The 26,263-nt window shown below is 54.7% G+C and overlaps 1 protein-coding gene and 1 pseudogene across 3 annotated transcripts in view; both read left to right on the top strand.

The window, feature by feature from the left end:
* DPP6 (dipeptidyl peptidase like 6) overlaps positions 1-26,263 on the top strand; it is a 592,252-nt gene that overhangs the window by 461,951 nt on the left and 104,038 nt on the right. The window lies entirely within an intron of this gene.
* Positions 760-15,067, top strand: LOC139016623 (developmental pluripotency-associated protein 2-like; annotated as a pseudogene).

The raw sequence follows: 26,263 nt of genomic DNA, 5'->3' as shown, positions 1-26,263 counted from the left end.
CGGCATAGCCTGCGGGGATCGGCCAAAACCGGCCGTCCAACGCCGCCGGCCGCTCCTGCTCATCCCGGCCCCACTAAACCTGCGGCTGCCACTGCTCGGTAGGCAGGCTGCTGCTCAGCTTCGGTCTCCAGGCTGCGGTGGCCCTGAGTCTGGTGCCCATTGGTCAGCTGAGCAGCGCTCTGGCTGTGGGAGCGCACTGACCACCAGGGGGCAGCTCCTGTGTTGAGCGTCTGCCCCCGGTGGTCATTGTGCATCATAGCGACCAGTCGACTGGTCGTTCGGTCACTTAGGCTTTTATAGAGAGATGTAGGAAGAGTCCTAAGCCAGTCCCAGCTGATAGCACACAGATACCTTCCTGAGAGGACACGCCACGTCGGCAAAGACAGCAGTGCAGGCGGCTGTCATATGAGGACAGCGGCCACCTCGGCATCTAGGAGTGGTGGGTGAAGCATCACACATTCACAGCTGAGCTACTACAACAATCAGAACAGCCCCAGCTCCAGAAACACGTGCGAAGACATGATCCAGGCAGCGGTCAGCCTTTTGGACCTCATGGACCACGGTTGGCGACGGCTGACCTCGGCAAGCATATTAGGGCTAAAAATAAGCGGCTTGGTGTGTGCTGGCACACGGGAAGATCACGAAGTCGGCCTGGTCAGACTACGGGCGTTTTACCCACCTTGAAGTGTCTTGAATATAGCAATATGATATATCCGTTAAAAATTAAAAAGAAAAGGCAGTTAAATAGAGTAAACTGCACGTACCCTCAACACTGCGGGCATTGCCTTCCTCTGGGTGTTCCTGGAAACGCCAAACTCAAGAAGCGGAAAGGATGAATTAGAAGAAAATGTGGTACTCACGTTGGTTCCAATAAGCGAGGAACATAATGAACATCCAATGGAACCAGGTGTGTCTTCAACCTCAGACCAAACTGACCGCACCCAGGACAAACCACAGAGTTAATCTTCCTCAGATGAATGAGCAATTCAAAGATTGCCCAAACCAGCCCTTCCCCTGCCGACCACCTGGCCATCATTTAACGAAGTGGTCACGACGCTGCGGAACGGGTGCCAACAACGGGATTTGAGTTCCGATGGTGGGAAGATAGAGTGTGTCTGAGGCTCAGGGAACATGTTTATTTTGAAAACAGCGAGCGAATGGGAAGCATGGATGCAGTGTGCAGAGCGTTACTGAAACACCAGAAGAGGCCACACTGCAGTCACGGTCAGGAAACTGACCAAGAGAGCAAGGAGTAAGGACAGTCATCAGATGAGCAAAAGAGGAAGAGACTCATACAGATGAAGGCTCCAGGACAGCTGAAGGGGCCAGTACAGTTGGAGTGGCCATGACAGTTGAAGGGGCCAGTACAGCTGAAGGGGCCAGTACAGTTGGAGTGGCCAGTACAGTGAAGGTGCCAGTACAGCTGAAGTGGCCAGTACTATTGAAGTGACCAGTATAGTTGGACTGACCAGTACAGCTGAAGGGGCCAGTACAGTTGGAGTGGCCAGTACAGCTGAAGGGGCCAGTACAGCTGAAGGGGACAGTACAGCTGAAGGGGCCAGTACAGTGAAGGTGCCAGTACAGCTGAAGTGGCCAGTACTATTGAAGTGACCAGTATAGTTGGACTGACCAGTACAGTGAAGGGGCCAGTACAGTTGAAGTGATGACTTCAGCTCGTGAGGCCCTGTTGGCGGCGTGGCAGGAGGCTCGCTGCGAAGGCTGCCCCATACAGCATCCTGTTCTGTGGAGGCTTTTCTGCTGCAAACCCTGGCGTCAGGGGGTGTGGTCCGTGGCGGCCGTCTCTCAGCAGACAACAGGGTCGGGTTCGCCTGCAGCTCCGTGCAGGTCAGACCTGGTGCCTGACACTCCCACGAAGATGACTTCTCTGACTCTTACCGCCTGTGCTTTCCCATCGCCAGGCCTGGAAGGTACCACGTTAGGCCCTGACTGTGCTAAGAGGAGTAAAAGGACGATGGAGAAATTAGTTAAAATGAGGAAGAAAAGGTCACCTGGTGTGCACACTCTCCGTGCAGAAGAAATGGCGGAGCTCACAATGGATTACCTGTGCCCCGCTGGTCGCTGTGCCTGCCCGGGACGCCCTCCGCATTGACGCCTGGCCTGCAGGTGTGAGTGTTAGATTCTGTGCTGGAGGTTTGCCAAAAAGCGACTGCACTGCAGCTTCAGGTGTTCAGCTCGTAGAATATGGTTTTGTTTTAATTAATAGATTTTTAAAGCAGTTTCAAGGCTTTTGGAAAAATTGAGCAGAAAGTAAGAGTTCCCAAGTTCTGTCCTCCCCCTCCCTCCTCTCCGCTCCGATCAGCACCCTGCACCAGATGGTGCGTTTGTTGAACTTGCATTGACCCACATCACTGAAAGCCCGTAGTCGACATTAGGGTTCACTCTTTGTGTTTTACATTCTATGAGTTTTGACAAATGTACAGAGATGTGTCCATGATTATAGAATCATACAGAACTAGTTTCACTGCCCTAAAAACCCTGTGCTCCTATTTGACATTCCCTGTTACCAATCCCTGACCCCCTGACATTTTTACTGTATCCACAGCTTCGCCTTTTCCAAGATTTCATACAGTTGGAATCAAACCGTAGCCTTTTCATAGTCACTTCTTTCACAGCAACTGCATTTAAGGTTTCTCCATGCCTGTTCACAGCTTGGTAGCCCCCTCCTTTTTGGCACTAAATATTCAATTGTCTGGGTGCACCATCATTTGCTTATCCATTCACATATTGCAGTTCATCTTGGTTGCTTCCAAATTTTGGCAATTATGAATAAAACTGCTGTAAACAAAACAAAAAAAATTAAAAAGAAAAAGAAATTTGTTCTCAGTCATGAGTTTTAGGAATTCCACTCAACAGGCATGCGCTCAAGCCCCGTGAGTGGGACGGTGTTCGGGTCCACGCACGCACACTCCTCAGGGAGACAGCGCCTTCCCTGCGGTGGGTTGGCACAGCGCCTGCCGAGGGGCCCCTCCCCGGTCCGTGTGCAAACCCTCGGAGACACTTCCCAGGACTCACCGGGAAGCCAAAGCCAAAGGGAGAAGAAGGAGGGTGGAGGGTTGGAACCCGGCCCGGCCCTGCTGTGGGCACCCCTAATTCCATTGTGAGGGAGCAGCCTGTTATTTCTAATAAAGAGTCTAATTGAGAAGGGTGCCCGCATCAGCCTGGCCAGATTAAATTAGAGAATTTCAGGGTAATCTATCAAATGCAATTTAAAAGCAGGACCGGAGTTCTGCATTAAGAAAGAGGACCTTTAATGACGGATCCCTTATCCATGGTCGCCAAACTGCGGCTCGAGAGCCACATGCGACTCTTTGGCCCCTTGAGTGTGGCTCTTCCTAAGCCTTAGGAGTACCCTAATTAAGTTAATAACAATGTACCTACCTATATAGCTTAAGTTTAAAAAATTTGGCTCTCAAAAGAAATTTCAGTCGTTGTACTGTTGATATTTGGCTCTGTTGACTAATGAGTTTGCCGACCACTGCCTTAGGTCATGTAAGCTATAAACCAGTGATCAAGCAGTTAGAAATGAGAATAACCTGTTTGGACATTAGGATGGAGGGGGAGGCTGCAGCTACATTGGAGCCCGGGGCAAACCCGTCACTCCCACGTGGCCTGAGCCCGTCTGCGTGTTTGGAGATTTTTCCAGGGCCTCGGGGGGCTGCTCAGCATTCTCCTCGCTGCCCGTCACGGACTTTTACGGACTGAGTTGTGCCGTCTCCCATTTGTCATGGTTCCTAAAATGTTTCACAATCGGGAAATGTCCCAGGAACGGTCCCGTCTCCTCATCTGCGTGGAATAACCGGGACTTTTCCTTCTGCTAAACTGCTATCACGCTGTCAGCCTCAGTTACTGTAACAGTCATCGCGCCTTCTCTGTTTTATTACTGGGCTGTTTCACCTCTGAGTAACTTAGTTCTCAGACCCAACGTCAGCTGTCAGCGAGGGAATGTTTTCCTCTCGCCTGGATGTCCTTGGCCGGCCATGGCTCTGTATCCAGCAGAGCACGAGTTCGCAACAAATATTTGTTGGATGGATGCTATTCAGGAGGGAAAATGGAATTAAATGTCAGGTTTATGGGCATACGGTCCAAAATTCATGGAAATTGGAAACACTTGATGTTATCACCTAGAAAATGTTACTACCAATGTGGCTGAGGTACTCAATTAACCTGGCAAGTCAGATTCTGAGCAACACCCTGGAAGGAGTAATGGATGTTTGAGTCAGACACTTTCACCTAGTGTTCGTTCTGCTGTGAAAGATCTCAAAACGAAGATGTGAGTTTTCCCGGGAAAACGTGTCAGGGAGAACGGGCTGGGCTGAGCCTTCTGTCTGAACAACCGGGACTCCTTGCTTTTCCACGGGAACTTCAGAGGGTGAAAGCACCCCTGTTCTTGTCCATCTGGACCTTCGAGGCAGTCGTGGTCTGTGTGCTCGCCCTCAGGGCCCTGCCCTCGGCCATTGTGTCCAGGTGGGCACACATCACCGAGGCAGGCGGGTACCATCACCGAGGCAGGTGGGAACCATCACCGAGGCAGGCGGGCACACATCCCCAAGGCAGGTGGGAACACATCACCGAGGCAGGCGGGCACATATCGCCAAGGCAGGCGGTTACACATCCCCGAGGCAGGCGGGAAACGCAGACACACTCAGCTCCCGGGAACAAGGTGCTCCCTAGAACTTTGGGAAACACTGTAGCAGCATCCAGGTCAGTTATTTACAAACTAGAGGCCCGGTGCACAAAAATTTGTGCACTCGGGGGGAAGGGGGGGTCTCTCAGCCCGGCCTGTGCCCTCTCGCAGTCTGGGACCCCTAGGGAGATAACGACCTGCTGGCTTAGGCCTGCTCCCGGGTGGCAGAGGGCAGGCCCAATCCCTAGGTGCAGCCCCTGGTCAGGCTCAGAGCAGGGCCGATTAGGGAGTTGGGGCGCCGCCCCCTGTCATGCACAGAGCAGGGCGGATTGGGAGGTTGTGATGCCACCCTCAGTCACACTCAGGGTAGGGCCGATTGGGGGGTTGGGGCACCGCCCCCTGTCACACTCAAGGCAGGGTCGATGGGGAGGTTGCAGCGCCACCCCCTGTCATGCACAGAGCAGGGCCAATCAGAGGGTTGGGGCGCTGCCCCCTGTCACTCACAGAGCAGGGCCCATCAGGGGGTTGGGGAGCTCCCCCTGTCACTCACAGAGTAGGGTCAATAGGGGAGTTGGGGCACTGCCCCCTGTCACACACAGAGCAGGGCGGATCAGGGGGTTGGGGCGCCGCACCCTGTCACACTCAGTGCAGGGCCGATGGGGAGGTTATGGCTCTACCCCGTCAGACACAGAGCAGGGCCCTTGGGGGGCGGTTGGGGCGCCACCCTTTATCACCCACAGAGCAGGGCCGATCAGGGGGTTGGGGTGCCGCCACTGTCACACTCAGGGCAGGTCTGATGGGGAGTTTATGGCTCTACCCCGTCACACACAGAGTAGGGCCCATGGGGGGGGGGAGGTTGGGGCGCCGCACCCTGTCACACACAGAGCTGCAGGGCGATCAGGGGGTTGGGGAGCTCCCCCCTATCAGGCACAGAGCAGGGCTGATCAGGGGGTTGGGGTGCCTTCCCCTGTCATGAACAGAGCAGGGAGAATAGGGAGGTTGTGGCCCCACCCCCGTCACACACAGAGCCGCAGGGCGATCAGGGGGTTTGGTCGCTGACCCCTGTCACGCTGATCCTGGTGCCAGGAGGCCTCGCGGCTCCACTGATCCCGGTGCTGGGAGGCATATTACCCTTTTACTATATAGGAGAGAGGCCTGGTGCACGAGTGGGGGCTGGCTGGTTTGCCCTGAAGGGTGTCCTGGATCAGGGTGGGGGTCCCCACTGGTGTGCCTGGCCAGCCTGGATGAGGGGATGATGGATGTTTGCAGCTTGTCACACACCCTTCAGGGTGGAAGTCCCCACTGGGGTGCCTGGCCAGTCTGGTTGAGGGGCTGAGGTCTGTTTTCAGGCTGACGGGTGACTGAAGCTCCCAACCGCTCCTTTTTTTCTTTTCTTTTTTTTTTAATTCTGGGCCAGCTTTAGCTCTGAGACTTGGGTCCAGCTCTTAGGCCTCGGCTGCTGAAAGCAGGTATCTGGTTTGTTTTGGTTCTATAATCGAAACACTGTTTCAACTCCAGCTCTGAGATCCTGGCTGGCTGAAAGCAGGTTTCTGGGGTTTTGTTTAGCTTCTATATTTGTAACAATGTTTCAAACTGCCAGCTCAGAGGCCGGCAGCGGCAGGCAGGGAACGTTGGAGTCCTCCGTCACTGAAGCAAGTAAGCCTCATGTTCGCTTCAAGCTGCCTGGTTGCCGGCCACCATCTTGGCTGGCAGTTAATTTGCATATCGCCCTGATTAGCCAATGGGAAGGGTAGCGGTGTGACACCAATTTGCATGTTTCTCTTTTATTAGTGTAGACTAGGGGCCCAGTGCACAAAAATTTGTGCACTGTGGGGGGGAGGGGTCCCTCAGCCCAGGTTGCCACCTATCACATACTGAGAGCCCTAGGGGATGTCCTACTACCTGCTCCCTGTTCCCCTTGGGGAGCGGGCCTAAGCCACAGTCTGGCCTCCCTTTGTGGGAGTCGACCGGGCTGATCAGGGGAAGGCACCAGCCCCATCACCGCACTGTTGCAGCCACTGCCAGTCACCGCAGCCACCAAGGTGTTTTCATCAACACGTACTCCAGTCCCTTTACCATGAAAAAATGACAACTTTTTTTAGGCATTTTCAAGAAGTGTCTTTCATAGGATATGACATTTCTTTCTTTCTTTATCCTCACCTGAGGATATGTTTCCATTGATTTTTAGAGAATGTGGAAGAGAAAGGGAAAGATAGAGAGATACATCAAAGTGAGAGGAACACTTTGATTGGTTGCCTCCTGCATGAGCCCTGACCTGGGCTGGAACCAGAGAGGAACCTGCAACCTAGGTACATTCCCTTGGTCAGAATTGAACCCAGAATCTATGTTGGGCAGACCAAGGCATTATCCACTGAGCCAAACCAGCTAGGACAGGATATGACATTTCTTAACCCTCCAGCAGCAAACCTTCCTTTTTTTCTCCAGGAGTGTGGTAAAAAAAAACCCTAGATCACTTTTTGGACTCTTATTACCCAAGTTACTAAGAATATTACCGGTGGCATACAGGGAGCTTAACCAATCAGCAGTCAGAAAAGGTGTTTCCTCTGTAGTTCACACCAATTGCTGGTTTGGCCCCTGCCCAGGCCTAACGCCTCTGGCGAGTCATTAGCTCTGGGCCAGGGCACCCCCAGCTCCCAGCAGCCGTGGCCATCAAGGATCGCTGGCTGGCTGTGCCCCGGTTCCGGCTGCCTCCACCATCAAGGATCACTGACTGGCTGGCTCTTTCCCGGCCCAGGCCTAAAGCCTCTGGCCTAGGCATTAGGCCTGGGCCGGGGCACCCCCAGCTCCCCGCCACCGCTGATCGCTGGCTGGCTCCACCCCGGTTCCCCCGCCATCGCCTCCATCAACCATGCTGGCTCAACGATCGTTGGCTGGCTCCTCCCTTACCCAGGCCTAAAGCCTCAGTCCGTGGCTTGGAGCCGACATATGCAAATTAGCCACCATCTTGGCTGGCGATTAATTTGCATATATCGCTGATTAGCCAATGGGAAGGGTAGTGGAGGTACGGCTAATTACCATGTTTCTCTATTATTAGATAGGATGATTCTTCCAGCCTTTGCTTTTCACAGACCTCCCAGGACTCCTCCTTTGTAGCATTTTGTGGGGAGTTTGTTTGTGTGTTTGTTTGTTTGTTTCTTTTTCGTTAATCCTCCCGAGGATTTTTTTTACATTAATATTTTTTTAGAGAGAGTGGGAGAGAGAGAGAGAAACATGGATTCAAGAGAGACACGTTGATCAGTTGCCTCCTGCAACCCAGGCACCCATCCTTGACGGGGAAATCAAACCCAAGACCATTCGGTATAAAGGCCAACACTCCAACCACTGAGGCACACTGGCCATGGCGTTTGTAGATTTTGCTAGCCCTTGTGGTTTATTACAACTCAGTTATCAACACTGGGAAGTCATAATCTTCCCTTTTTGAAGTAACCTTCCTCGATCGGGATGTCTCTCTGGCCTGGACATGGCTGCTCCCACGGCTGCTCCCACAGCCCAGGAGGCTTCATTGTACGCGTCTGACTCCTGGGAACACGGGTGTCCACTCACGATAGAACGTGATGCAGGTGAGCTTAGGCACCAGTGGATGAGTTGGGAAAAGACAGACCCAGTGTTATTTATTTTAGACTGTGTGTAATCTATGTACATCATGGCTGAAATCTAGGTCCGCTGTTTCCACTTCTAATGAGCAGTTAGCAAATTAGTGAATTGATTTTTCTGTTTGTTCTTCAATTTGGAAACCTAACCACTTACCTGAATGGTTTTGTGTTTACATAATGGCTTCATGACCATTCACAGCTGGAATTATGTTTGACAATTTCCTCGGTTGGGCCTGACTGGAGAGTGTAAATCACACGTGTCCAGGCCAGACACCAGATCAGTGCTGCCTGCTGGGTGCCCGTCTGAGCCTCCAGCCGGATCTGTCCTGTGTCTGCCCCCGGTGCCACGCCGGCTGGGTCCTCCGCCCGCTCCTCAGCAGCACCCAGACCCGGCTTATCCCTCCCTGACTCACCACTGCTCCCGCCACACATGCTCTGGCTCCACCTGCAAGTACCGCTACCCAGTGATGCCCCCATCTCGGCAGGTGCCCGAGTCAGAAAGCTGGCATCCTGGGCTCCTCTCCCCAGCTGGGCCCACCACCAGTCCTGGGAACCGATGGCCTGAGGTTGTGAGGACCCATCCTCTCCTCTCCTCTCCATGCCCCCAGCCCCTCGCCTCTGGGTTTCTGGGCAGCTGCCTGCTCGATGCCCCCAGAACCTACCCATGTGCCCGAATGGTCTCCCTCTGCAGCCGAGGGCCTGTCCGTGTTCCTCCGTGAGCTCTTCCCCGGCTGCCGGCTGTGGGAGAACCCACACTCCGTCACCCTTCCCGGCAGCTCACCTTCCCTGGCTGAGGACCCGAATGTCCCAGACCCCTGGTCACCTCAGCACCTCTGTACTCCCTGTCCCTTCATCCAGAGCACACTCAGTCCGCCCGTCCCAGCCCCAGCCTCCTCTGCCTGGTCCAGGCCTCCTGCCTTGAAGATTTTGGCTGAGTCTTCTCTGTCCCCAGGACATTCCCCACGTCCTCACCTGCTGGCCAGGATTGGGCAGGAGACCCTCGGCTTGTCTGCCACTGCCTCCCGTGCGCCGCCGCCGCCCTCCCCCCCTGCGCCGCCCTCCCCACCTGGGCACAGTGGGGTTATGTCCACACCTCCTCAGCTTCCCTGGGGACTGTGAGCACCTAAGCAGCACCTCAGGTCACCGGTGCGGTCCCAGCCCATGGCAGACCTGCCATTAGTGAACAGGACTTAGTGCTAAAGGCTGATGGAACTCAGTCAGGCACACGGGCCTCGGTGAAAGCCGGCTACCACTGACGTAAGCAGGAACCCAGCTTCACGTGTTGTGTTTTTCTGCACGTTCACCTTCTGAAGAAGTTAGCTGAGCTGCCTCTGTAACCACAGCTTGGTGCCTCCCTCCCTTAAGTCTTAACCTCTGAGACACCACACAAGCCATAGTCACCCACCACATCATGTTCACGTGCAGGCTCTGTGAAATTCTGGTAAACTTCCCGACCTAAAAAAATTGTAATTGCGTGTCCTTGCGTTATTTAATTAACCTGAGTTCCTGCATAGCTGACAGCTCATATGTCTTTAAACCAGCTGAGAGCTGTGGCTATTACCGGGAAGCGAGTCATTGAAATGTCCTCTGAACACGAGCAGTCCCTGCTCCTCTCTGTAAGCCCAGTCGCCCCGGGACAGGCTCACGGGGGACTTGCATAGGCAATTCTCTTTCAAATTTCCTGGGTCATCGTGTGACCAGGTTAGTTGATTTCAAAATCTTCTCACTAAAAGGCACAGAATAAGAAAAGCATAAAATAACCCTTCCGTGGAAAAGGGAAGTGGCCGTTGCCGATGGAGGAAGTGCACAGACCCTCGCTGTGGCGCCAGCATGGCACTTGCCGTGGCCCCTCCCGTGGCCCCTCTCATGGCTGAATAGCATAGACATCACCCCACGTCCCGTCAAATGGGATCTGGATGGTAAATCGGCGTCAGAGCGAAGCGGGCCTGCGGAGCGGCGGGTTGCTCTGCCTTGCACGTCCTGGGTGACAGAGGCCATGTCACGGTATCGGTGACTTCCCGAGGTGGCCGAGTGAGCCAGTCCTCTCCCGCGGTGGCCCTGTGGTGACCTGGCGAGGGCTCAGCTGGTGCCCACTTGGTGAGCAGGGTTGCGGTGGCAGGTGAGTAGACTAACAAGGTTCTAACTCGGCAACACGAGCTTTCACAAAGACCACCGCCAGGCCCGTGCCGGCACTGCAGGTGCATTTGGATGTGGGCGGGGCTTGGGCATCTGTCTCTTTAACTGGTGCCTCCGGGGAAGCCAGTGTGGAGCCTCACAGGGCAGAGGCTGGCAGACAGACGGGGACCGGTGGCCCTTCCATTAATGTCGCAGCCTGGGGGTCACGGTTCCAACTTCACACAGCCAGGAACCCGTGAGAGTCCATTTTTAATCACCAGGCCCAGAACAAAGGACTGTGTGACACACAAAACTGCCAGAGATGAGAGCGTTTCCAGGGAAACCGTCGCTTCCCAGAGGCGGTTGTATCCTGTTCGGTCAACAGGCGCCAACCGCAGGTGCCGGCTTAGGTGGCCCTGGCGTTCACGCCCTCAGCTGAGGTCAGGGTGCCACGAAGCTGCGTGTCCTCTTCTTCTTCCAGCCCTAGGGGTGGGGGGGAGCGGCGGGGCGGAGTGGGGACTTGCCCACGTCCACAGATGTTCTCTGCAGCATCAGTCAGCTGTGGTGTTATTTTCTCCAACCAAACCTGTACAGAAGGGAAAGGCCTGAACCAGCAGGTGCTGGGTTCCAGTCAGGGAGTTGTCACCATGTGCCTCGTCCACGGGACAGAATAACTGATAACAAACACCCTGCGTGCAGGGCCCCCACGTGCCCTCGCCACGCTAGGCATTGCGAATACATTGTCTTTTTCTGTTCTCCGTGTCTCCATTCAGCAGTGAGAAAATTAAAGTTCAGAAAAATAGGAGTAATTCTCCCCAGGTCACGCCCTAGCGATGCTATGGGACCGAAGCCCACGGCCCCGCCTGCTCTGCGCCGAGTGTGTCAGAGCTCAGCCCCGTCGCTGAAAAGGCCGAACAGCTCATCTCAGGACCAAATGTGCTCTCATCTATGTCTTGGGAAAATCTCTTAAACGCCCTGAAACAGAAAGCTTTGCTGTCCCTGGGAATGACGGTGTTTGTGCTCCAGGCCGCCCGTAGGAAGCTTTTTCTTGCCGCACCTACAGGCTGGCGGCTTCCTGGGCGGCCTGGTGTAATTATCTGCCTCCCTCATCTTTCTCCGGACTGGCACCACAAAAGGAGTGGCAGCGCTGGCCCGGATACTTCCCTCTGAGTTCTCTGCGGGCTCCAGAAAGCAGTGGTCAGAGCCCCCATAAGACACTGAGCCCCGGGGAAAACACAGTGCCCCTCCCGGGAGGCTGCCCACAAGTGGGGGGGGGGGGGACTCACGCTTAGGTACAGCCTCTTAGAGGAGGTCCCCTTCCCCAGGGGTGACCTAAGCATGTCTTTTCATTTTACACTGAACTATTTTTTTTTTTTTAATTTAGGTCGGAGCCGAGGAGGGGGCCGGGGAGAGGCGGGGCAGGGGGTGGGGCCCGGCGGGGCGAGGCAGGAGGGGATTCCTGAACTATGTTTTTGTTTCAGATGCATATTATATCATCTGAATACTATCTGTAATAATAAAAGCGTAATATGCTCATTAGACCAGACATCCTTCCAGACATCCTTCCGACGACTTCCTGATGAAGCCAGGGCTGTGAGGGGAGCCTGGGTCCCAGGTACCAGAGGGAAGCCAGTGCCCGCAGCCAGGGGAAGGAAGGCCTACTCTTGCACGAATTTTGTGCATTGGGCCTCAAGTTATATATAATAATTTTGTAACATCCTAACCTTATTATTTCTATTTTTTATCTTTATGTTAATCTGCACCCGAGGCTATTTTTTCCATTGATTTTAGAGAGAGTGGAAGGGTAAGGGAAGAGGGAGAGAGAAACATTGACGTGAGAGAGACACAGGGATTGGTTGCCTCCCGGACATGCCCCAACCAGGGTGGGGCATCAATTCTGTAACCAGGTACATGCTCTTGACCGGGAATGGAACCGAGACCCTTCTGTGCTCGGGCCGACGCCCTAACCACTGAGCCACACCCGCCAGGGCTCTAGTACTTTTTAAGTCCACTTACATTACACTTGTGCTCACACCTCGTGGCACACATTTGCCGGCTTTAATTTGCATATGTGTGATGATCATCGGGGTTAATACCTTTCATAAGTACATTTACCATTCCTGTTACATCTTCTGTAAAAGGCCTGTTCACCTGTTTCTCTTCAGGGTTGTTTGTCTCTTTCTTTTTGGCATGCATCATTTCCTCATATTGGTATTCTAATTATTTGTCCATTTTATTATTGCTAATATTTTCCTTTTATAGCTTGTCTTTTCACTCTCATTTTCATATACTTTTGTAGGAAAAGGTGGTGATTTCCGTGAAATCAAATTTATTTGCATTTTGGGTGTCTTTTTAAAGACTTCCTTCCCGTCCTGATGACATAAAGACACTGGCTTACTCTCCCTTCTAACATTTTTGTGGTTTATGTTTCACAATGACATCCTGAAGCCCCTGAGCCGGCCGTGGGGAAGGTGTGAGGCGTCCTTACAATTGCTTTTCATGGGAACAGCATCGTCCCAGCCCTTCGTGGAGGGGCCCCCTTTTCCCGTCGATCCTCAGTGCTGCCTGTCGCGGCTCCTCGGCGTCCGGTTTGGTTTCAGACCTGGGTTACGCTCCACTGCTCCTGGGTCTGTCTCTGAAACAGAAACACATTCTCAGCGACAACAGCGCCGTGGTGGGCGGGACGGCATTCACACAGGCACGCTGTCTCCTGTACCCGGCGTGTGCACTGGGACCGCTCGCCCCCACGTGTTCATAGGGACTGTCTTGCTGTCTTCGGCACTTTGCACACACGTGTGTGTATGTGCACATGCGCACATGTACATAAACACACAGAGTTTAAAACAAGTTGGTTCGCTCATTTTAAAGGCACTTTGGGAACTTGGTTGTAATTGCATTAAATGTATACATCAGTTCAGGGAGAATTTATAAACTTCAGTCACTGACATTTCCAATACATATCGTAATTGCAAATTTATTTACTTTTTCAAAACATGTCTTTCACTAAAGTTTTATGATTTTCTTTATAAATTTCTTTCAAATATTTGGTTTAAATTTATTCCTAGGTATTGGATAATTTGGGGGCTATTTTATCTATGTGTTTTTTAATATAATTTTTTTCTGTACATTTGCTGGCACATAGAACCACAGATGACTTTTTAAAATATACTTTTATTGATTTCAGAGAGGAAGGGAGTGGGAGAGAGAGCTAGACACATCAATGATGAGAGAGAACCATTGATTGGCTGCCTCCTGCATGCCCCCTACTGGGGATCGAGCCCACAACCCGGGCATGTGACCTTGGCCTGAATCAAACTAGGGACCCTTTATTCCACAGGCCGATGCTCTATCCACTGAGGAAACCAGCCAGGATGCAGATGACTTTTTATTGGTTTTTCTATCCAACAGTCTTGCTTAAACTCATTAAGTTCCAATAATGTATCTACGGTTTCCTCGGAATGTAACGTAGACCGTCATATCCTCTCTCTCAAACGTTGGCTCACAGATCGGGAGACGGCTTCTGCCTGCTCCTAACCCTGCTCATCACCTTCCTGGCTGGAGGGTGTGCGGTCAGCCTCGGCCCAGGATGGCTGCAGACCTGGCGGGATCACTGAGATGTCTTGTTCAGTTTTTGCTCACTCTGTGCCTACCACCCGTTCCCTGCTGAGACTATGGAGTCCCCTTTATCCTAGTAATGGAACATTTGTGAATGGCACTTGTTTACATTAAAAGGGAATCGTTTTTTATAAAAATAAAGTAAATAAAAGTAGCAGTGATACTCCATTCTGCAGCAAATCCTGCAGGCGGTGGTGCTATCAGAGAAAAGTGCGGGTGCTCTTTCCCTCTTGCTAGTGGGAGTGGGGTATTGGGGTGCCGCTGGAATAAGCCTTTCGGAGGCCCCCCCAGGAGGATGAGCTATGACAGAAAGCGTTATTTCTGTGGAATTACACCCTGCGTTTCCCAAGCCCCATTTCCCTGGGTCCAGTCCTAGAAGCAGCGCAGCTGGGTTCCGTAGAGCTAGACGCAAAGCCGGTGTCCAGAGCTGCCTTCGAGTTGGAGCCGGGCCCAGCCCAGCATCAGGCTGGCGGGGGCCCATCAGTCATGCATGTGGAGCCCCAGGGCGTGGGCCCTGAGGGTAATGCAGGAGCGCTCGCCGAGCATCAAGGGGCCCGAAAGCACAAGAGTGAGCTCCTTTCTCTAGGACAGTGGTTCTCAACCTTCTGGCCCTTTAAATACAGTTCCTCATGCTGTGACCCAAACATAACATTATTTTCGTTGCTACTTCATAACTGTAATGTTGCTACTGTTATGAATCGTCGCTACCCACAGGTTGAGAACCGCTGCTTTAGGGCATCAAATAGCCCAAATTTCTCGCCCTTGCAGTGGCCACACCCATTCTGCCATTCTGGCCAATGACCTGTTTCCCAGGTGTGACTGACAGCAAGCACCCTCGCTGGGCATGCATCTATCCCCCGCTCTCTCCTCCCCTGCTATTGAGGACTGGGTTCATTACAGCGGCACCAGCTGCTGGGTGACCACTTGGGGAAGCACTGGCTGTGGGGAGAAGCAACCCAGGGGGAGAAGGGCCGGCCCCTCCCAGGACTGTGCAGCTCAGTGACCCCTGACCTCGGGCTCCCCCTCAGGGGTGCTGCGAGGCTCCTGGAACAGCCCCCGGGCAGCCTTCCTTCCTTGATGCCGTAAACATTGGTTCCCTCCGTGGCCACTGATGTGGGAGGAGAAATCTAATAAGAGCTTGAGTCTGGGCCACGATGTAATAGCTCTGGCTCCAATGGTGAGAAAATGACAACATGGAAAAACAGACTTCGGAGCCAGACAACCCTGTTGGCTCTTCCGACCTTGAAACGTCAGGTCAGCTTCCTCGTCCATGGCAGGAGGGTGGCCAGGAGACCTAGTTTGAATGGTTCTCGGGAGAATCTGAGGAAACACACAAGTGAATCACATCGCGGTGCCTGTGTAAGGCACGTAGTCGGCCGTCAACAAATAGCGGCTGTTGCCGAAGTCCCTTCCTCCTCCGGCCGCAGCCGTTGTCCTCAAGCTTTGTCCTCCTGTGCAGAAAACATGTTCAGTGCGTGGAGGGAAGTCCTTCAGCTCCAGTCCTGGGTGACAAGCAGCTGGATGCATGGGGTCATTCTTTTTTATTTTTTAAATATGTTTTTATTTATTTTAGAGAGAGAGATGCCTCCTGCACACCCCCTACTGGGTACCAGGACCCCAACCCTGGCATGTGCCCTGACCAGGAATCAAACCTGTGACCTCCTGGTGCATGGGACATCGCTCAACCCTGAGCCACGTCAGCCGGGACACGCAGGGTCCTTCTTTGGGGCTCTGAGGGGTTGGGCTTTCCCGGTATAATGCATGTGCTTTCAGGAGTAGCTGCAGATTCTAAGTCGAGGTGCACTTGCCTTGTGAATTCAGGGTTCAGGGCGCTGAAGCTCAGTAACTCAGCACCCTCCTCTCACTTCTTCCAGTGGGCCGTTCACCCAAGACTGGCTCCGAGGATGGAGCGTCATCCCATGCACAGGAAGGTCACGGGTTTGGCTCCCGGTCAGGGCACATGCCCAGGGTGTGGGTTTGATCCCTGGTCAGGGTTCATATGGAAGGCAACTGATCAGTGTTGCTTTCTCTCTCTCTCTCTCTCAAAATCAATAAAAACATATTAAAATGAAAAAATACATTTTTTTAAAAAGAGCTGTTATCTCTCCTCTCTGCTTTTCTACTAATGGCTGCATTCTACCTTTTGGGAGGTCTCCTTTAAGGGTTAAGGCTGGTAACTTGACTCCTCAGAGTTTCTGAAAGGCAATAGCTTCTGAATTTCATGCGAATGTTGTGCAGCTGTTGCCACTGGGACAGCAGCTGGTCCCCAGGGAGAGAGCAGTGCCCGGTGGGAGGAGCCCCCCCTTCCCCCACGTCAGCACTCCTTAGTCTCCTCCAGGTCACACCTCCGGGCACGCAGTGACATTCCGAGTGGACGCCTCCTCACATTACAAGACGTTTGAGATTTTACCTCATTAATGCACATGCTCACTGTGCTGGAACTGTGGGAGCACTGGTTTCAGGAGCCTCGTGCAGAGCGCGCAGTAGATGGCTGGTGGCAAATGGCGTCCTCGCTCCGCCCGCCAGCGTCCAGGTGGGGCGGCCTCCGGCCTCTTGTGAACCAGGCAGAGCCCGGTGGCAAATGGCCGCTCTCCGAGCGCCACACCGTCCCTCAGAGAAGTCTGCCCGTGGGTGCCAAGACCCGACCTGTGACATCAGATAAGTGGGCACCTCCTGGCACCCCTCCCCCCCAGCCCCAGAGCGCCCTGTCATGGGACATGTCACAGTCCTGTGCCTCCTTATGAGTGTAGAAGGTTCTGGAAGGTTCTGGCTAAACCTGAGCAAAAAAACAGAGAGACTTTTCTAAAACACCCTCCCAGATGTCACAGCAGTGGGTACATGTGTGCATATACAGGCATGAAGGCCCATGTTTGCATGTTTGTACTGTGTAAGAAGATGTGGAGTTGGGGCCTTATAGGCATAATCCCCACTCTCAAGGACGGCGCTGGAGAGCACTGGGGCACCTCCCTTGCCTCCCAATCCTTGGGCCTCATCTGCAGTTAACACATCTCCACCCTTTCCCCAAGCACAGACATGTACACACATGCACACACGTGATCCCTGTCCACTCACCTAACCTCCCCTTGTGAGTCCATGAAGTCACCTGTTCCTACCTGCTCCTGATATGCTTATAAACACCACTGAGATCTGCCACTTTGGACAACAGTTGAGAAGGTTACACCCTCTGGGTCCATGGTCAGCAGTGACATTTGAGGAGAGATGGGGTGAAATGGTTGGAAATGAGAGGAGGCACGGGGACTGAGGGGGCCTCAGCTCACTGCCGTGGGCTCCCTGCGTGGGGGCCGCGGTCTGAGTGGGCGGCATCCCTCCCAGGAGGCTCAGGTGAGGGCTGCGCAGGCCCGGGCAGTCCACGGGGCCAGGGGGCCTGCTGCTCGGTCTCTGCGGGGCAGGGTAGGGGGCGGGAGCTGGAAGGTTGTGAGGACACCGGGCGGGAACCAAGGACGCAGACGCATCGCACTAGCAGCACAAGCCCCGTGCTCGCCCAGCACTGTGCGTGTTTGCACAAGATAAAGACGAAGGGAAGACGTTAACATGGCCTCAAGGGGATTCATTCTTGGACAAGACATAGGTGTAAGACATAATCTAAGAAGTTATTACAGAATTTTAGAAACTAAAGTTTTATCTCCTGTTTTTTAAGACAAAGGAAATGAGCCAAGTGATGGCTACAGTGCAGAGATTAAATAGCCTACTGAATCACACAGCGGGACTGGGTGCTTCGTGAATGAGAGAGAATGAGATGAGGCCACCTCTCGAGATATGGGGGGCTCTGCAGAGCAGGACAGAAGCCTCACTGTGGACTGTGTGTGTCCCCCAAAGTCACGTGTCGATTCCTAACCCCACTGTGCTGGCGCTGGAGGCGGGCCTGTGGTGATTAGGTCAGGAGGGTGTGGCCCTCGTGAAAGGGATTAATGTCCTTCCAAGAGCAGACACTAGATGGGCAATTCGCTGTGAGCCCAGATGTGGCCTCACCACACCCACCTGCTGGCACCAGGGCCCGGACTTCCCGCCTCCAGACTGTGAGAAAGAACAGCTGATGTTCCCGCCCACCTATCTGCGGGGTCTCTGCTGACCAGACCGGGGGCAGAGGAGAGGAGGCAGGGGACCTCGGGCCACTGTGGGCAGCAGGGCTCTGAGTGGGGGGCACCTGCCAGGCTTCGGGAGGTCGCTGGCCTGGCCCTGAGTGAGGACCCTTCGCTCCTGTGTGACCTGCCTGAGGAGGCACTGGGAGGGGCAGGCCTGGTGGCTGGTGACGACCCAGGTGCTCCAGGCAAGGCGCGCCCATTAACCGCACGGTTGGGCAGATGTGGCCGGCGGAGCAGGTGTGTGCTCTGAGCCAGGCGATCGGCTGGATGGGAGGCAGCTTCTGCCCTGGTGGCTCCTGGCCTGCGACTCGACCTGGGGCCCAGGCCCCCAGGCCCCTGGCGATGGAGTAATGGGAAGTCGTGCACACGGTGGCGGGGAGGACTTAGGCTAAAGCGGGTCGCGTGGAGGAAAGATGACCCGTGGCCGCACGCCCGGCATCACCAGCCCTGGGCTGCGGGGTTTGCCCCTGTCGTCCTGGGAAATCCAAATAGAGCCTCCTTCATGCTGCCTGGGTCCCCATCTGGATGATCAGTGACAGGGCCCCGCGTTGTTTGTGACTTAAAGCCCTGAGGCTGCAGCCACACAGTCACCGAGGTGCTGGGCGGGCGTCAGAGCCAGACCCGGGGCCGACAGTCCCGAGTGTCCCGGGCACAATGTAGCACCTGAGTTGGGGGTTGGGATGAAATCCCCGGTCAGTGTTCTATCCCCAACCCCAACTCAGGTGCGGACTGTTCACTTACCTTCCCTGGGCCTCGCTTCCCTCCGACCCGGGGGCCAGAGCAGCCCCCTGGGCTACAGGAGGGTATAACGGGCGTTTGTGGGGCCGTATTGATGTTATTTAACAAAAGAACCTTGGCTGTGCCTTCAGACAGGACCCACAGCTGCAGAGGAGGAGGGGGGGCGGGATTGGGGGGGCTATTGGTGCTGGGGGGGGGAGGGGGCAGGGGCGGGCAACTCAGGCCCAGAGCCAGGCTGACAGGGGAGATGCTGCGGTGGGAGGGGCCGGGGCAGCCTGAGCCCTGCCGGCCAGCAGGTGCCGCCCCCAGGACTGCAGAGAAAAGGGGAGTCCATGGTGTGGGTGTTGGAGTTAGTGGTGCCGAAGGCTCCGGTTACAGTGTCTAGGGGCGAAAGGGGAGCTGGATGTGGAATGCATGTCCGCCACCGCCCTGGGCCCTGGCTCCTCAAGGCCCAGTGCTTTGCTCAGTCCACACGCGCCACCTGGTGGACGGGGACGCAGGTCTCGGAAGGCCGCGCGGCTCCTGGAGGTGGTGTCAGGTCCAGGCTGCCTCAGCCCAAAGCTGCACAGGCCTGTGACCCAAAGCCTTGGAACACGCCGCCAGAAGGGCTGCCGTGTGCCCCCTGCCCCAGCCCGGGCTGTGCCGAGGGCCAGGGTCAGACCGGCGTCCACAGCTGGCCGGGCCCCCGGCACAGGTGAGGGCGAGGCTGGCCGCACAGCTCCGTGGCTCGCCCCAGGCTCCCTTCAGCCCAGCCCTGGGAGGAGGACGGACCCACCGCCCCACAGGCCTCCTCCCTCAGGAGGGTGGGAAGACGGGGCGGGGGGCTGCCTTGGCAGAGGGACGAGGGAGTCGAAGGCCAGGGGGTCCCTTCACTGCCGAGGAGCATGGGGTGCGCAGCGCTGGGGTGGCTGAGTCTTCTCCTTGTCTGTGGACGGCTGGTTACGCTTTGAGTGGTAATCACCCACTGAGCAGGGACCCCGCTTTCAGACGGAGGCGAGAGTGCCGAGACGACAGGCACAGGGAGGGCGCAGTGTGGGCCCCAAGCACCCGGGACGGTCCTGAGACCCGGGTCAGAACCACAGCCGGGAGCCCGCGGCCCTGGGCCCCGTCCTGTGGGCTGCACCCTGTGTCCAGGGCCTTCCCGGGATGCGTGGCCGCTCACCCGCAGGGCGGTGGCCCAGTCGGTGTTTTCTCCCCAGTCCCCACTTCAGGCGCCAGGCTCGCTGTGGGTACTGACGTATTTAACTTTTTTCATTGACTCTCCCATTGTAAAAATAATACCGAACGTACGAAGTAAAAAATACAGAAAATAGAAAAGGAAACCTTACAATAGTACCGACATACCCAGTATGTGTGGACTGTTACTATTAATATTCTAGGAGGCCCTTTTCATAGTTACAATAATCAGTCTCATAGCCCAACCTTTTTACCTACAATGACATAATTAGCATTTTATGCAATCAAATTCTCATTAGACACCTCATTTTATATACATGCACACTAGAGACCCGATGCAGGGGTAGGCCCTCACCGCCCCGGCTACCTCGGCCCTCACAGCCGCCCCGGCTTCATCTGGAAGGTCGTCCAGACAGTCATTCCGCTGTTCAGCTGTTGTGTTGATTTGCATATTATGCTTTTATTATTATAGATATATATGTGTGTGTGTGTATATATATATATATATACACACATATATAAAAATATATAAATATATAAATATATAAATATTTAACAGTTGATACAAACGTTTGATAGTTACATAATATTTCATGGATTGGATTTTCAAAAATGTAGCTCACCTTCCTGTTGGACACCCAGACCATTTGTAATGCTCTGTATTATAATTGATGAGGCAGAACCCCTTTGACCTTACTAAAATGCTCCGGATGTGAAATTACTGAGTCAAATATATGAACAATGGCTCAAGGTTCTTGATACATATGTACAAATTGTTTTCCACCTCCTTACTCTCTCATTCCTATTGCTTACTCACCAGCACTGGGCTTTATCAGCTAAAAAAGTATATTTGTAATTCTATGATTAAAAATGTTTGCTAATAGAATTCATTGCATAGTTATTTAAATCAGCATAAATTTAATTATATCCCATGGTTGATTAGATTAACATGTATTTAATAGGATCTCTCTTCTTTTCCATGAACTAATACCCATGACATTTCTCCCATGAGTTGCCTGGCTTTATTCCTGGTCCACTGATCTTTCATTGTTTGGAGTGTAAGTCACAGAAAAGGAAGGCCACTGAGCAGGAGCGGACATAGCAGCAATCACGTCTGAGGGCTTCGGTCCAGGGCCAGCTGGACAACCAGGCCTGGCCGCAGTGACGTCTCAGGGACACGGGCCAAGAGTGCGACTTCTGACCCAGCCGCTGGTCTGCTCCCGGCCCCTCTGGAGGTGCTGAGGAGCGGCCGCCAGCTCCAGAGACCAGGAGCAGAGGAAATGGCCGCTCAGGAGGGAATATAGCCCCGGCTGGAGAGGAGGTGGTGGCTGCTTGTCTCGTCACCCGGGAGAAGGGCAGTTCTGAGACCTCCACCCCGAATATCGCAGGCCAGGCATCGGACCGGGACGCGCAGCATCATCTGGGAAGGGCATTTCGGCTTTAATAAACCCTCAGGCTGACCCTGGGACACCTCGAACACCTGGTGTGACAGGTGATGCAACAAGGAACGCTGGTCACTGGCGGCATCTCTGCCCTGCGGAACCACATTCAGAAATGCCCATGAGTGTCCGGTAGGGGCTGGGGAGAGTGGGTTTGTCCATCCTCAGGAAGGTACTGGGAAATTCACTCACTTCCTTGGAGTCAGAAGATTGCTTTTGGCAAGCAATGAATCTTGGCGTTAACCATGGTATAAAAAGATGTGCAGGGGGCCCGGCCGGCGTGGCTCAGTGGTTGAGAGTGGACCTATGAACCAGGAGGTCACAGTTCGATTCCTGGTCAGGGCATGTGCCCAGGTTGAAGGCTGGATCCCAGTGTGGGCCATGCCGCAGATAGCTGATCAATGATTCTCTCTCATCATTGATGTTTCTATCTCTCCCGCTTCCTTCCTCTCTGAAATCAATAAAAATATATTTTCAAAGATGCACAGAATAGCATTTTTATGGCGATAGGAACAGAAAAGGTTCTTTTTCTGAACAACAGGGTGTAGTTAAATCAACTCTGGTCTATTTCCTGAAAGGCGTGGCTCAGATGTGGGAAAGCATTTCTGATACAAACTGCAAAACTGGACCTCAGTTTTATTTAAAAAAAAAAAACAACTAGTTTTATACCTTACTCACCAACATACACGCACACACATGCACCCGGAAAGGAGTAAATGCATTTGCTGGTCCTACTTTGTTGCCGTGTGGTCGGTGGGCTGTGGCATTTTCACTTTCCCACGTGTTCCGTCGCCATGGTGGCTCCTCGCTGCCAGAGCTGGCGCCCTGCTGCCGGCTCCACGTAGTTAATGCATCAGGAAAGTAGACGATAAGGAACTATTCCCTGAATAAAGACTGACATTGAAAAAATCTTTTCCTTAATTACACAACTCACCCAGAAAATCTATTTAACTGAAAGTTCTCATTTCTCTGAAGAATTCCAGCTAGTTGAGCATTCGCAGAATTTACTGTCCCCATGAAGCATGAGCCATGGGTGGCCTGAAGCTCATAGAAATCAGGCTGGTGAAAAGGGGGTTGTTTTGTAAAAACAGTGAAACCTGCTGCACTGCGTTGTCCTGGGCATTTGATTGCATTTCATGAGCTCTGCTTGGGCTGGGTGTGGCCGGCGGCGAGGGGCTGAAATTGCTCCCAGAGTGTGCGCTCCCCACCTCTTATTACAGAGACATCAAAAGAAACACCAGGCCTGGAAGGGAGGGAAGGCTTTGGTCTTGGTGAATCAAGATAACGTGAAATAAGCCACTGGCAGAGAGACAAGTCCCATGTGATTCCACTCATATGTAGAATATAATAAAAGCAGGCAAACAAAATAGAAATAGATTCACAGATGCAGAGAACAGACTGACAGTGGTCAGTGGGGAGAAGAGCTGCAGGGCTGTGTGAATACACTGAAGACATTAAACAAAAAAATCTATATAATAAAAGCCTAAGCACCCGTTATGGCAGAACGACCAGAACAACAGGTCACTATGATGTGCACTGACCACCAGGGGGCAGACGCTCAGCCAGAAGCCGGGCTCATGGCTGGCGAGAGCAGTGGCGAGCCGAGTGGTAAGGAGCAGTGAGCAGGTGGGCGGTCAGGAGCGAGAGGTCCGGGACTGCGAGAGGGCACAGGCCAGGCTGAGGGATGCCCCCCTGTCCGGTGCATGAATCTCGTTCACCAGGCCTCTGGTAAATAAATAAATAATTCATAGGCACAGACAGCGGTGTGGTGATTACCAGAGGGAGAGGGAGGTGGGGAGGTGGGAGAGGGATAAGTGGAGATGGAAGGAGACTTGCCCGGGGTGGGGGGGGGAGAACACACGAAACAATATACATGTGATGTATTATAGATTTATACACCTGAAACCTATACAATTCTATTAACAATGTCACCCTAATAAATGCAATAAAAATACAAGAAGTTCACTGCTGGGAGGAGCTGCTGTCCCCACACCCTCGGTCGGTGGGACAGGGGTGGGGGTGCCTGGGCTGATGCGACGCCACCTGCACACCTGGGAAGCCGAGGCGCTCCTGCAGGAATGGGGACAGGCGGTGCGCTTGCGCTGCGTGCTGTACGCCTGAGCGTCGCAGAGGATAAAAGTGGAAGCCCAGCCGCTCGCCCCCGTGCCCGGCGTGCCACGCCCAGCACCAGGGCTCCCCCTCCGTGTTGGCCTGTGTAACCACAGACAAAACTCGCCGGCCTCCAGCACCTTTGTTCTGACATCTTAACCGAATGTCAAAAGGAAAAGGGAAAACAGCATCAGGGCAACGCGCCTGCCTCCGGGAGGAGAGAGCCACGGCGGAGCCGTTTCAGGCCTGTCAGGGTTTTACCTTCTCAGGATATCAATTGGCTGCAGCCTCATTTGACACAAAATGAATGATAGGCTTAGAACACAACACATAAGGAAGTTCAGGCTTGGCAACACCCTTGCCTCAGGCAGACCCGTAAGAACGGCCACTGTGGCGACAGGAGGGCATCCTCGCGCTGGGGCCCCGCTCCCCTCTGTGCAGCCTGAGCAGAGCGAGGGGACCGCCTGCTCTGCGTTGTCAGTGAGAGGGCCAGTGCCCCAGTTTCCCTGTGCAGAACGCCTGCTCAGTGGTCTCCTCGTGATCCTGACCATGTTTGTTGTCGCATTTCTTTTAAAACGCTGTTTTGAGCCCTGGCAAGTGTGGCTCAGTTGGTTGGGTGTCATCTTGGGCACCGAAGGGTGGTCAGGGCATGTGCCTGGGTTGCAGGCTTCATGCATGGTGGGCAGAGTGCGGGAGGTGGCTGATCTATGTTCTGCTCTCATGTCAATATTTCTCTCTCTCTTTCTCCCTTTCCCCTCCCCACCTCCCTCTCTAAAAACCCAGTAGAAATTTTTGTTTTTAATAAAAGTTGGTGTGAGTGCTGCTCTCGTTGCACAGAGCATGGTTTCCGGTGACATCAGCATGTGTAGTGATGGTGCTGGCACCATGGTAGCCGTGGGCGGGGGGCAGGGGCAGGAAGCCTGGCAGCCCCTGTGGGTGCTGCAGAGAACACACGTCCCGTAGCCCAATCCACTGAAGAGCGCGAGGGGGTCCGGTTCCTGGGGCCACTGGTTCCTACGTTTGCCTGCACATTGGAGTCACTGGGGGTCTCCCCTAGACGCTGGTCGTCGGGCAGGCTGACAGCCGGGATGGGATGCTTCAGAGCTCCCAGGTCCCTCAAACGTGAGTCAGAATCCGAGAGCCATGAAGGAGCTCCCCCCCCAACACCACCACCAGAGAGTTTGAGCTGGCCCAGGGTCAGAACTGTCTTCCCGTCACCCCAACTCTGCGGCAGGAGCACCGTCCCCTGGCTGCCCCAGAGGTCTCTGTTAAGAAAGACTTTGCCTCATCACTCAGATCTCAGCTCACCCCACAGGCAGTGGGCAGCAGGCATTGGGCAGTGGGCGGCAGGCAGTGGGCAGTGGGCAGTGGGTGGTGGGCAGTGGGCAGCAGGCATTGGGCAGTGGGCGGCAGGCAGTGGTCAGTGGGCAGTGGGCAGTGGGCAGTGGGTGGTGGGCGGCGGGCAGTGGGCAGCAGGCAGCAGGCAGCAGGCAGCAGGCAGCAGGCAGCAGTCTGTCTCACCAGGCTGCTGGGTGTCTGAGGACAGGGACCGACTCATGTGGGGTCCTCCCTCCACCATCTTCCTCCCTACAAACTCCTCCTCCCTACAAACTCCTCTTCCCCACCGGCTCCTCCTCCCCACAGGCTCCTCCTCCCCACAGCCTCCTCCTCCCCACAGCCTCCTCCTCCCCACAGGCTCCTCCTCCCCACAGCCTCCTCCTCCCCACAGCCTCCTCCTCCCCACAGGCTCCTCCTCCCTACAGGCTCCTCCTCCCCACCGGCTCCTCCTCCCTACAGCCTCCTCCTCCCCACAGCCTCCTCCTCCCCACAGCCTCCTCCTCCCCACAGGCTCCTCCTCCCTACAGCCTCCTCCTCCCCAAAGCCTCCTCCTCCCCACAGCCTCCTCCTCCCCACAGCCTCCTCCTCCCCACAGGCTCCTCCTCCCTACAAACTCCTCTTCCCCACCGGCTCCTCCTCCCCACAGGCTCCTCCTCCCTACAGGCTCCTCCTCCCCACAGGCTCCTCCTCCCCACAGCCTCCTCCTCCCCACAGGCTCCTCCTCCCTACAGGCTCCTCCTCCCCACCGGCTCCGCCTCCCTACAGCCTCCTCCTCCCCACAGCCTCCTCCTCCCCACAGGCTCCTCCTCCCTACAAACTCCTCTTCCCCACCGGCTCCTCCTCCCCACAGCCTCCTCCTCCCCACAGGCTCCTCCTCCCTACAGGCTCCTCCTCCCCACAGCCTCCTCCTCCCCACAGGCTCCTCCTCCCCACAGGCTCCTCCTCCCTACAGGCTCCTCCTCCCCACCGGCTCCTCCTCCCTACAGCCTCCTCCTCCCCACAGGCTCCTCCTCCCTACAAACTCCTCTTCCCCACTGGCTCCTCCTCCCCACGGGCTCCTCCTCCCCACTGGCTCCTCCCCACAGGCCCTCCTCCCCACAGCTTCCTCCTCCCCACAGGCTCCTCCTCCCCACAGCCTCCTCCCCACAGGCCCTCCTCCCCACAGCTTCCTCCTCCCCACAGGCTCCTCCTCCCCACAGCCTCCTCCCCACAGGCCCTCCTCCCCACAGCTTCCTCTTCCCCACAGGCTCCTCTTCCCCACAGCCTCCTCCCCACAGCCTCCTCCTCCCCACCGGCTCCTCCCCACAGGCCCTCCTCCCCACAGCTTCCTCCTCCCCACAGCCTCCTCCTCCCCACAGCTTCCTCCTCCCC

The sequence above is a fragment of the Myotis yumanensis genome, unplaced genomic scaffold, assembly GCF_028538775.1.
Source record: "Myotis yumanensis isolate MYYU_CA2020_CCGP unplaced genomic scaffold, mMyoYum1.0.hap1 SCAF_9, whole genome shotgun sequence".
NCBI classification, from domain to species: Eukaryota; Metazoa; Chordata; class Mammalia; order Chiroptera; family Vespertilionidae; genus Myotis; species Myotis yumanensis.
Note: the sequence above shows the minus strand (reverse complement) of the source record. Positions and strands in the feature narration are given on the sequence as shown.